The 13,286-nt window shown below is 40.8% G+C and overlaps 1 non-coding gene across 1 annotated transcript; it reads left to right on the top strand.

Annotated features, from left to right (window-relative positions):
• Positions 1-11,542: 11,542 nt before the first annotated feature.
• LOC112799439 (small nucleolar RNA R71) lies at positions 11,543-11,650 on the top strand. Its single transcript, XR_003201020.1, has one exon. It is a non-coding gene; the product is annotated as a small nucleolar RNA R71 (small nucleolar RNA).
• Positions 11,651-13,286: the final 1,636 nt, after the last annotated feature.

Genomic DNA, 13,286 nt, shown 5'->3' with positions numbered 1-13,286 from the left:
TTCAATCTGATGTAGAATGGAGGTGGTTGTCAGGCACACGTTCATGGATTGAGGAAGGTGATGAGTGTCACAGATCATCACCTTCTTCATAATTAAGCGCGAATGAACATCTTAGATAGGAACACACACGTTTGAATGGAGAAATAGAAACAATTGCATTAATTCATCGAGACGCTGGAGAGCTCCTCACCCCCAACAATGGAGTTTAGAGACTCATGCCGTCAAAGTGTATAAAATTCAGATCTGAAAATGTCATGAGGTACAAAATAAGTCTCTAAACGTTGTTTAAATAGTAAACTAGTAACCTAGGTTTATAGAAAATGAGTAAACTAAGATAATTGGTGCAGAAATCCACTTCTGGGGCCCACTTGGTGTGTGCTGGGGCTGAGACTAAAGCTTCTCACGTGCTTGGGCTGTTTCTAGAGTTGAACACCAGGTTGTAACGTGTTTTGGGCGCTGAACTCCAACTTTTAACCTGTTTCTGGCGCTGGACGCCAGACAGCAGCATGAAACTGGCGTTGAACGCCAGTTTACGTCGTCTATCTTCGCGCAAAGTATGGACTATTATATATTGCTCGAAAGCTCTAGATGTCTACTTTCCAACGCCGTTGAGAGCGCGCCAATTGGACTTCTGTAGCTCCAGAAAATCCATTTCGAGTGCAAGGAGGTCAGGATCCAACAGCATCAGCAGTCCTTTTTCAGCCTCAATCAGATTTTTGCTCAGCTCCCTCAATTTCAGCCAGAAAATACCTGAAATCACAGAAAAACACACAAACTCATAGTAAAGTCCAGAAATATGATTTTTGCCTAAAAACTAATAATATTCTACTAAAATCTAATTAAAACATACTAAAATCTACATGAAATTACCCCCAAAAAGCGTATAAAATATCCGCTCATCACCGGCCACACTCACGACATAGGGTTAGCAGAGTCTCGAGTCTCCACCTGGAGCACGTGGTGGCTAGCCACTGCTTCTTTCCAGGGAAACTCGTGTCTCTGATAGTGGAAGTGCAACATTCACATTTCATTCATTAGCATATATGCATTTACAATCGGCCATAATCAACAATGGCTCTGCCGTAACTCGGCAATAACTCAGCCATCCGACCCACGGTTTAATCTAGAACTAGCCAATTTATCAATAAATAGAGCCCTTCGGCTTAAATTCATAATTCATAATCAGCCATACGGCTTTTTTTCATTTGGCAATCAACCATAATTCAATAGTATACACAGCCATTCCGGCTCATAACAAAATAGCACTTCCACCATTCAACATCATCAAATTCATAAAATTGGCATTTTAGCCATAAATCACTTTTTCTCAATTCATTTCACTTTGAAATCAACTCTTTTCAACCTTGGCTTTAAAGTTTCCATTTTTCAAATCATCTCAGGCTCATAAGCCACTCTTACACAAGGTAAATTCCCCTTTTGAAAACAAATCCACCCTCGGCATTTTCTTTTCAAAACTTCTAAAATCATGACAAGTTAAAGATTTATTTTGAAATATTCAAAATCGTCCATCCAACAACGGGATTTTGTATCAAAAGTTTCTCGGTAGATACTCAAGTCTTTGGGGGAGGATAACATAACTCATTCTGTCAAATTCTCTTAAAATCATTAAAACCTTGGCTTTCTAATTTGAATAGTAAAATAGGATCTAAGCTAAACCGAGTCATGTAATCAATTACTCCTTTCAAAGCTATTTCCTTTACTTAAACAAAACTAGCTTCAATTCCATGATTAAATCTGAAGCATTTCAAACTGCTAAGAGAATCATTTTTGTGGTGTTAAATTAGAGTTCTGTAACACCCTAATATTCAAATCCTTATGCTCGAGTCATAAGTCAATGATATTACGGTGGTACGACTCACGGGTGGATTTTTAATATATAAATATAGGTAATTTCGAAAGGAGTATTAATCGAGAAGCCTGAAAAGAGTAGAAACAAAATCGCGAAGACGTATCACTCACGTTTCGACAACGAAAAGTTAAACTGTGAAGCCGAAAACGATATACAGACAAGGCATAAAGGAGATTAAGAGATAGATAACAGATAGATATATATATATAACATAAGTAATAGCCACTAGTCGCGACCCGCGAAGTTTAGGCCGGCTAGGGTACAGAATGAAAGTAGTTGACAACAGTATATCCTAATATCTCTCAAAGGAAACATAAGAGCCTCTATAGGCAAGTTCCAAAAGAGTTCAATACATAATATAATCTTTTCAAAACAAAGTGGAGAGATTCTAAGCAAAACACAAAGTAGAGAAAATAAATATCTTTGCCGTCTCTCAGACGAACCGCAGCTCACCTCTGAGCACCTGAACCTATATCTGAAAAACAAGAGATATATACGGAATGAGAACCCCGGGCCCATGGGTTCCCAGTACGGTAAAAGTGCCAAATAAATACAATGCACTGCAATAAAAACTCACTAAGCATCCTAAACTCCTTTTCACCAAGTATCCAGCCTAGATTCTCACTAATCCATAAATAGGCATCTGTCGTAAGGGGATACTAAATCTAGTTCATGTTTCACATGTTTTCCAACTCACTGAATCTTCCATGAATCAGACTCAGAATCATAAGCAAAACCATCACCAGTTGTTCTGCCTCAGCAACTCTATATCAATACATCATACCCTCGCCTGGAGCTAGTGAAATCACATCACTGCGTCTACCCAGGGGGCTCAAATTATCTCATTCAAAAATCATCATCATCATGCAATCGCATCATCAATTCATCTCATCAAGAACAGCCATCAACATCCACCGACACCAACATGAGGGATCTCTCAGTTGTACAAACACAAGCAATATAGACAAGTAATACACAAATAAGGTACAAGTAGAACAAGTAGCACATAATCAGGTAACATAGCATATATGATGTAGAAATCCAAAACAAATAGGCAAACCCAAACAATTCAAACATATGCAAATGATGTATGCCTGCCCTATGGCTGATGATATCATCTGTCGGTTATATAGCCAACCCGACATGTCCTGGTAGCTAACCAATGGACAGAAACATCCCTTGCGGAGCAAGTAGGTTTGAGCTACAACCCCCTTGCTACTACCCGCTCAACCCAGAGCCAGTGGAACAACCACTAATGCGGCTACTACCCAGGCGGGTGTTTAAAAGCTCAACCTGGAGCGAGTGGATTCACCACAACTGCCGCTACTACCCAGGCGTCACAATCTCTAACCTGGAGCAAGTGGGACGAACCACAACCCTTGCTATTGCCCAGGTATCTTAAGCATTAACCCGGAGCAAGCGGGACGAACCACAACCCTTGCTGCTGCCCAGGTATCTTAAGCATTAACCCGGAGCAAGCGGGACGAACCACAACCCTTGCTACTGCCCAAGTATCTTAAGCATTAACCCGAAGCAAGCGGCACGAACCACAACCCTTGCTACTGCCCAGGTATCTTAAGCATTAACCCGGAGCAAGTGGGACAATGCCACTGCCTACTACCCGGGGTTACATATCACATTTCAACATTTTCCATTATTATCCATTTAACACATTCATTCATTAATCATATATGCATTTATACTCAGCCATAATCAATAATGGCTTTGCCGTGACCCGGCAATAACTCAGCCTTCCGGCTCATGGTTCAATCAAGAACCAGCCATTTATCAATAGATATAGCCCTTCGGCTCATGGCATACACGGTACTTCTACCGTCATCCTCCATATCTCATATAATCATCGTTGATCACCATTGATCATAACTCTTCCCCTTGCTTCACTCGCAAGTTACCACATCCCCTAGCTCCTTTCTCATTGCTAGGCATATCATAATGATTTAATACATAAGGGGTGAGATCGGAGGCTTAGAAGTATGAGATTTGGCTTTTAAAACTCAAAAATCAACTTTGGCATGAAAGCAGGGCCACGCGCACGCGTACTCCACGCGCACGCGTGGATGGCCACAAAACTCATCGATGCGTATGCGTCATACACGCGGACGCGCGGATTGAAACACAGCCAGACGACGCGTACGCGTGGGTGCATTTGCGCCCCAGACACAAAACTGGCACAACTCTGGCACAACTCTCGGGAAAATGGTTGGGCATTGGGTGCAGCGCATCGACGCGCACGCGCACACCACGCGTGCGTGTGGATGGTGCCTTTTTGAAGAACGACGCGTACGCGCCAAGTGCGCCTACGCGTGGAGGGTCATTCTGCTAAAAAATTTTCTAAGTTAAAAGCTGCAGAATTCACAGATTCAACCCCCAATCTTCCGACGGACATAACTTTCTCATTTTAAATCGTTTTTCGCCCGTTCTTCGAACGGCATGGACATCCCGGATCCAAATTCACTTCTAAACATGTTTGGCACAAAACAGAGATCCAGAGTCCATGTTTTGTCCCATCAATGTATTCCCAAAAATCATGTTTTCATACAAAACCACAAGGTGCCCTTTTCAAAACAAGCCATTTTCAACCCTTTTTAAAATCAACCACAACATGCTAGTTTCAACCCTTTTTGAAATCAATCAAAATATACCAAAATAAACATCAAGCCTCCTCAACTCATACATTAACACTTTACCACGATTCACAAAACCGCCATATAACCATTTTTACCCATTTCATACAAATGGCTAAATTTCAAACACATCAACATGTCATACATCCTTCCTCATCCCAATTTCCAACAATACTATTTCCAATCAACCATCATTATACATAATCAATGTCATACTCACTATCACGTGGTTTCACCCACAAATCAACCTTAATCATTCCTCAAGAATATATCACAACATACATATCTCTCATGCATTATCATACCATCAAGACATCAATAATCATAATCACATATATGACCACATAATATTTCTCAACCAAAACCAAACATACCTCATCTACATAATTTCATCCAAAATTACCAATTTCCACACTTCAACTCCTCAAACCTCATTATTCAATAACCAACCCAATCATTCATATATTCATGATCTGAAATTCATCCAATCACTTGTGTCATCATACAATGCACACATCAACTTACCTTCCTTACCTCTTTCCGGCCTCCGGCCCACTTTCACAATTTAAATGCATAAACCACAAATCAATACTCATTACCCAATACATCAAATTTTCAATACACCAAGCATTCAAGGCCACACAATTCTAAACCCAATCATTAATTCACATTACATACCAACTATGCATATTAACACCAACCATTTACACAATCCAAACTTAATCCTAGGGGCATTGGTGCACGAAATTGTGATCAATACTTTTCACAACTCAAATAATCCCCGGTAATAAAACCAAAAACTTGGTATTCAATACCATGGCATAAACACAATTTCGCACAACTAACCAGCAAGTGTAATGGGTCGTCCAAGTAATAAACCTTACGCGAGTAAGGGTCGATCCCACAGAGATTGTTGGTATGAAGCAAGCTATGGTCACCTTGTAAATCTCAGTCAGGCAAACTCAAATAGATATGGGTGATATACGAATAAAACATAAAGATAGAGATAGAGATACTTATGTAATTCATTGGTAGGAACTTCAGATAAGCGTATGAAGATACCTTCCCTTCCGTCTCTCTGCTTTCCTACTGTCTTCATCCAATCCTTCTTACTCCTTTCCATGGCAAGCTTAAGCAAGGGTTTCACCGTTGTCAGTGGCTACCTCCCATCCTCTCAGTGGAAATGTTCAACGCACCCTGTCACGGCACGGCTATCCATCTGTCGGTTCTCGATCAGGCCGGAATAGAATCCAGTGATTCTTTTGCGTTTGTCACTAACGCCCCACCCTCAATAGTTTGAAGCACGTCACAGTCATTCAATCATTGAATCCTACTCAGAATACCACAGACAAGGTTAGACCTTCCGAATTCTCTTGAATGCCGCCATCAGTTCTAGCCTATACCACGAAGACTCTGATCTCACGGAATGGCTGGCTCGTTTGTCAGGCGAGCGCTCGGTTGTCAGGCGATCAACCATGCATCGTGTATCAGGAATCCAAGAGATATTCACCCAATCGAAGGTAGAACGGAGGTGGTTGTCAGTCACACGTTCATAGGTGAGAATGATGATGAGTGTCACGGATCATCACATTCATCAAGTTGAAGAACAAGTGATATCTTAGAACAAGAACAAGCGGAATTGAATAGAAGAACAATAGTAATTGCATTAATACTCGAGGTACAGCAGAGCTCCACACCTTAATCTATGGTGTGTAGAAACTCCACCGTTGAAAATACATAAGTACAGGGTCTAGGCATGGCCGAATGGCCAGCCTCCCAATGATCTAAGATAGCATAAAAATGAAGATAGCTACCAAGATCCCTCAATACAATAGTAAAAGGTCCTACTTATAGAAAACTAGTAGCCTAGGGTGTACAGAGATGAGTAAAAGACATAAAAATCCACTTCCGGGCCCACTTGGTGTGTGCTTGGGCTGAGCAATGAAGCATTTTCGTGTAGAGACTCCTCTTGGAGTTAAACGCCAGCTTTTGTGCCAGTTTGGGCGTTTAACTCCCATTTTGGTGCCAGTTCCGGCGTTTAACGCTGGAATTCCTAGGGTGACTTTGAACGCCGGTTTGGGCCATCAAATCTTGGGCAAAGTATAGACTATTATATATTGCTGGAAAACCCAGGATGTCTACTTTCCAACCCCGTTGAGAGCGCGCCAATTGGGCTTCTGTAGCTCCAGAAAATCCACTTCGAGTGCAGGGAGGTCAGAATCCAACAGCATCTACAGTCCTTTTTGGTCTCTGAATCAGATTTTTGCTCAGGTCCCTCAATTTCAGCCAGAAAATACCTGAAATCACAGAAAAACACACAAACTCATAGTAAAGTCCAGAAAAGTGAATTTTAACTAAAAACTAATAAAAATATACTAAAAACTAACTAGATCATACCAAAAACATACTAAAAATAATGCCAAAAAGCGTACAAATAATCCGCTCATCACAACACCAAACTTAAATTGTTGCTTGTCCTCAAGCAACTGAAAATCAAATAAGATAAAAAGAAGAGAATATGCAATGAATTCCAAAAACATCTATGAAGATCAGTATTAATTAGATGAGCGGGGCTTTTAGCTTTTTGCCTCTGAACAGTTTTGGCATCTCACTCTATCCTTTGAAATTCAGAATGATTGGCTTCTTTAAGAACTTAGAATCCAGATAGTGTTATTGATTCTCCTAGTAAAGTATGATGATTCTTGAACATAGCTACTTATTGAGTCTTGGCTGTGGCCCAAAGCACTCTGTCTTCCAGTATTACCACCGGATACATACATGCCACAGACACATAATTGGGTGAACCTTTTCAGATTGTGACTCAGCTTTGCTAGAGTCCCCAACTAGAGGTGTCCAGGGTTCTTAAGCACACTCTTTTTGCCTTGGATCACAACTTTATTTCTTTCTTTTCTCTATTTTTTCGAATTTTTTTTTCATTGCTTTTTCTTGCTTCAAGAATCATTTTTATGATTTTTCAGATCCTCAGTAACATGTCTCCTTTTTCATCATTCTTTCAAGAGCCAACATTCATGAACCACAAATTCAAAAGACATATGCACTGTTTAAGCATACATTCAGAAAACAAAAATATTGCCACCACATCAAAATAATTAAACTGTTATAAAATTCAAAATCCATGCAATTCTTTTTCTTTTTCAATGAAGCACGTTTTTTTTTATTTTAGAAAGGTGATGGATTCATAGGACATTCATAACTTTAAGGCATAGACACTAAGACACTAATGATCACAAGACACAAGCATAGATAAACATAAGCACTAAAATTTGAAAAACAGAAAATAAAGAACAAGGAGATTAAAGAACGGGTCCACCTTAGTGATGGCGGCTCTTATCTTCCTCTTGAAGATCCTATGGAGTGCTTGAGCTCCTCAATGTCTCTTCCTTGTCTTTGTTGCTCCTCTCTCATGATCCTTTGATCTTCTCTAATTTCATGGAGGATGATGGAGTGTTCTTGATGCTCCATCCTTAGTTGTCCCATGTTGGAACTCAATTCTCCTAGGGAGGTGTTTAGTTGCTCCCAATAGTTTTGTGGAGGAAAGTGCATCCCTTGAGGAATCTCAGGGATCTCATGATGAGTGGGGTCTCTTGTGTGCTCCATCCTTTTCTTAGTGATGGGCTTGTCCTCATCAATAGGGATGTCTCCCTCTATGTCAACTCCAACTGAATAACAGAGGTGACAAATGAGATGAGGGAAGGCTGACCTTGCCAAGGTAGAGGACTTGTCCGGCACCTTATAGAGTTCTTGAGCTATAACCTCATGAACTTCTATTTCTTCTCCAATCATGATGCTATGAATCATGATAGCCCGGTCTATAGTAACTTCGGACCGGTTGCTAGTGGGAATGATTGAGCGTTGGATGAACTCCAACCATCCCCTAGCCACGGGCTTGAGGTCATGCCTTCTCAATTGAACCGGCTTCCCTCTTGAATCTCTCTTCCATTGGGCGCCCTCTTCACATATGATTGTGAGGACTTGGTCCAACCTTTGATCAAAGTTGACCCTTCTAGTGTAAGGATGTTCATCTCCTTGCATCATGGGCAAATTGAATGCCAACCTTACACTTTCCGGACTAAAATCCAAGTATTTCCCCCGAACCATAGTAAGCCAATTCTTTGGATCCGGGTTCACACTTTGATCATGATTCTTGGTGATCCATGCATTGGCATAGAACTCTTGAACCATTAAGATTCCGACTTGTTGAATGGGGTTGGTAAGAACTTCCCAACCTCTTCTTCGGATCTCATGTCGGATCTCCGGATATTCACCCTTTTTGAGTGAAAAAGGGACCTCGGGGATCACCTTCTTCAAGGCCACAACTTCATAGACGTGGTCTTGATGCACCCTTGAGATGAATCTTTCCATCTCCCATGACTCGGAGGTGGAAGCTTTTGCCTTCCCTTTCCTCTTTCTAGAGGTTTCTCCGGCCTTGGATGCCATAAATGGTTATGGAAAAACAAAAAGCAATGCTTTTACCACACCAAACTTAAAATTGTTACTCGTCCCCGAGCAAAAGAAGAAAGAAAAGAGTAAAAGAAGAAGAAATGAAGGGAAAGGGAATGGTTTGTGGTTCGGCCAAAAAGGGGAAGAAGTGGTGTTTAGGTTGTGTGAAAATGAAGGAGTGAAGATGGGTTTACATAGGAGAGGGGAAGGGTGATTTTCGGCCAAGTGAGGGTGGGTTTGGGTGGGAAAGTGGTTTGAATTTGAATGGTGGGGTAGGTGGGGTTTTATGAAGAATGGATGTGAGTGGTGAAGAGAAAGATGGGATTTGATAGGTGAAGGGTGTTTGGGGAAGAGGTGTTGAGGTGATTGGTGAATGGGGGAAGAAGAGAGAGAGTGGTGGGGTAGGTGGGGATCCTGTGGGGTCCACAGATCTTGAGGTGTCAAGGAAAAGTCATCCCTGCACCAAATGGCAAGCAAAATTGCGTTTTTAGCCATTTCTGGCGTTAAACGCCGGGCTGGTGCCCATTTCTGGCGTTTAACGCCAGCTTCTTGCCCTTTTCTGGCGTTTAACGCCAGTCTGGTGCCCCTTTCTGGCGTTAAACGCCCAGAATGGTGCCAGACTGGGTGTTAAACGCCCATCTGCTAGCCTGACTGGCGTTTAAACGCCAGCAGGCTCTTCCTCCAGGGTGTGTTGTTTTTCTTTCTATTTTTCATTCTGTTTTTTGCTTTTTTCATTGATTTTGTGACTTCTCATGATCATCAACCTACAAAAAACATAAAATAACAAAAGAAAATAGTTAATTATAAAACATTGGGTTGTCTCCCAACAAGCGCTTCTTTAATGTCATTAGCTTGACAGAGGACTCTCATGGAGCCTCAGAAATGCTCAGAGCTATGTTGGAACCTCCCAACACCAATCTTAGAGTTTGAATGTGGGGGTTCAACACCAAACTTAGAGTTTGGTTGTGGCCTCCCAACACCAAACTTAGAGTTTGACTGTGGGGGCTCTGTTTGGCTCTGTTTTGAGGGAAGCTCTTCATGCTTCCTCTTCATGATGACAGAGGGATATCCTTGAGCCTTAAACACCAAGGATTCTTCATTCACTTGAATGATCAACTCTCCTCTATCAACATCAATCACAGCCTTTGCTGTGGCTAGGAAGGGTCTGCCAAGGATGATGGATTCATCCATGCACTTCCCAGTTTCTAGGACTATGAAATCAGTAGGGATGTAATGGTCTTCAACTTTTACCAAAACATCCTCTACAAGTCCATAGGCTTGTTTTCTTGAGTTGTCTGCCATCTCTAGTGAGATTTTTGCAGCTTGCACCTCAAAAATCCCTAGCTTCTCCATTACAGAGAGAGGCATGAGGTTTACACTTGACCCTAAGTCACACAAGGCCTTCTTGAAGGTCATGGTGCCTATGGTACAAGGTATTGAAAACTTCCCAGGATCCTGTCTCTTTTGAGGCAGTTTCTGCCTAGACAAGTCATCCAGTTCTTTAGTGAGCAAAGGGGGTTCATCCTCCCAAGTCTCATTTCCAAATAACTTGTCATTCAACTTCATGATTGCTCCAAGGTATTTAGCAACTTGCTCTTCAGTGACATACTCATCATTTTCAGAGGAAGAATACTCATCAGAACTCATGAATGGCAGAAGTAAGTCCAATGGAATCTCTATGGTCTCATTTTGAGCCTCAGATTCCCATGGTTCCTCATTGTGGAAACTCATTGGAGGTCAGTGGACGCCCACTGAGGTCTTCCTCAGTGGCGTTCACTGCCTCTTCTTCCTCCCAAAATTCGGCCATGTTGATGGCCTTGCACTCTCCTTTTGGGTTTTCTTTTGTATTGCTTGGAAGAGTACTAGGAGGGAGTTCAGTAATTTTCTTGCTCAGCTGATCCACTTGTGCCTCCAAATTTCTAATGGAGGACCTTGTTTCAGTCATGAAACTTTGAGTGGTTTTGATTAGATCAGAGACCATGGTTGCTAAGTCAGAGTTATTCTGCTTAGAACTCTCTGTCTGTTGCTGAGAAGATGATGGAAAAGGCTTGCTATTGCTAAACCTGTTTCTTCCACCATTATTGTTGTTGAAACCTTGTTGAGGTCTCTGTTGATCCTTCCATGAAAAATTTGGATGATTTCTCCATGAAGGATTATAGGTGTTTCCATAGGGTTCTCCCATGTAATTCACCTCTTCCATTGAAGGGTTCTCAGGATCATAAGCTTCTTCCTCAGATGAAGCTTCTTTAGTACTGCTTGGTGCATTTTACATTCCAGACAGACTTTGAGAAATCATATTGACTTGTTGAGTCAATATTTTGTTCTGAGCCAATATGGCATTCAGAGTGTCAATCTCAAGAACTCCTTTCTTCTGACTAGTCCCATTGTTCACAGGATTCCTTTCAGAAGTGTACATGAATTGGTTATTTGCAACCATTTCAATCAGCTCTTGAGCTTCTGTAGGCGTCTTCTTCAGATGAAGAGAGCCTCCAGCAGAGCTATCCAAAGACATTTTGGATAGTTCAGAGAGACCATCATAGAAAATACCTATGATGCTCCATTCAGAAAGCATATCAGAAGGACACTTTCTGATTAATTGTTTGTATCTTTCCCAAGCTTCATAGAGGGATTCTCCTGCCTTCTGTCTGAAGGTTTGGACTTTCACTCTAAGCTTACTCAATTTTTGAGGTGGAAAGAACTTTGCCAAGAAGGCATTGACTAGCTTTTCCCAAGAGTCCAGGCTTTCTTTAGGTTGTGAGCCCAACCATGTCCTAGCTCTGTCTCTTACAGCAAAAGGGAATAGCATAAGTCTGTAGACCTCAGGGTCAACCCCATTAGTCTTGACAGTGTCACAGATTTGCAAGAACTCAGCTAAAAACTGATGAGGATCTTCCAATGGAAGTCCATGGAACTTGCAATTCTGTTGCATTAGAGAAACTAATTGAGGCTTAAGCTCAAAGTTGTTTGCTCCAATGGCAGGGATAGAGATGCTTCTCCCATAGAAGTCGGGAGTAGGTGCAGTAAAGTCACCCAGCACCTTCCTTGCATTGTTGGCATTGTTGTTGTTTTCGGCTGCCATGAGCTCTTCTTCCTTGAAGAATTCGGTTAGGTCCTCTACAGAGAGTTGTGCCTTAGCTTCTCTTAGCTTCCGCTTCAAGGTCCTTTCAGGTTCAGGGTCAGCCTCAACAAGAATGCTTTTGTCTTTGCTCCTGCTCATAAGAAAGAGAAGAGAACAAGGAAATATGGAATCCTTTATGTCACAGTATAGAGATTCCTTGAGGTGTCAGAAGAAAAAGAAAAATGGAAGGCAGAAGTAGAAAATTCGAACTTATCAAAGAAGATGAAGTTCGAATTTTGCATTAAGGAATAGTGTTAGTCCATAAATAGAAGGATGTGAGAAGAAGGGAAGTAATTTTCGAAAATTAAGGAAAAGATTTTGAAAACATTTTTGAAAAACACTAATTGATTTTCGAAAATGAAAGTGGGAAAGAAGTAAAGTGATTTTTGAAAAAGATTTTGAAATAAGAAATCAAAAAGATTTGATTGAAAGTTATTTTGAAAAAGATGTGGTTAAGAAGATATGATTAGTTTAAAAAAATGTGATTGAGAAGATATGATTTGAAAGACATTTTAAAAGGATTTGATCTTAAAAATTAATGACTTAGCTATCAAGAAAAGATATGATTCAGACATTAAACCTCTCTCAACAGAAAAGGCAACATACTTGAAATGTTGAGTCAAATCATTAATTGATAGCAAGTATCTTTGAAAATAGAAAGAAATTGATTTTGAAAAAGATTTGATTGAAAAGATATGATTTGAAAAAGATTTGATTTTGAAAAACTTTGAAAACCTGAAAAAAAATTGCATTGAAAAACAGAATCTTCCCTCTTGTGCCATCCTGGCGTTAAACGCCCAGAATGGTGCACATTCTGGCGTTTAACGCCCAAAACACCACCTTTTTGGGCGTTAAACGCCCAACCAGGTACCCTGGCTGGCGTTTAAACGCCAGTCTGTCCTTCTTCACTGGGCGTTTTGAACGCCCAGCTTTTTCTGTATAATTCCTCTGCAGTATGTTCTGAATCTTCAATTCTCTGTATTATTGACTTGAGAAGATACAAATTAAAAATATTTTTGGATTTTTAATAATGAAGAATAATCAAAATGCAACTAAAATCAAATAACAATGCATGCAAGACACCAAACTTAGCAGTTTGTATACTGCTGACACTAATGAGACACATATGAGACACATAAACACTCAAGTCAAGAGAATTCAAAGATTAGAGTAAGAAATCATCAATAACATC

The sequence above is a fragment of the Arachis hypogaea genome, chromosome 4 (genome assembly GCF_003086295.3).
Source record: "Arachis hypogaea cultivar Tifrunner chromosome 4, arahy.Tifrunner.gnm2.J5K5, whole genome shotgun sequence".
Taxonomy (NCBI): Eukaryota; Viridiplantae; Streptophyta; class Magnoliopsida; order Fabales; family Fabaceae; genus Arachis; species Arachis hypogaea.
Note: the sequence above shows the minus strand (reverse complement) of the source record. Positions and strands in the feature narration are given on the sequence as shown.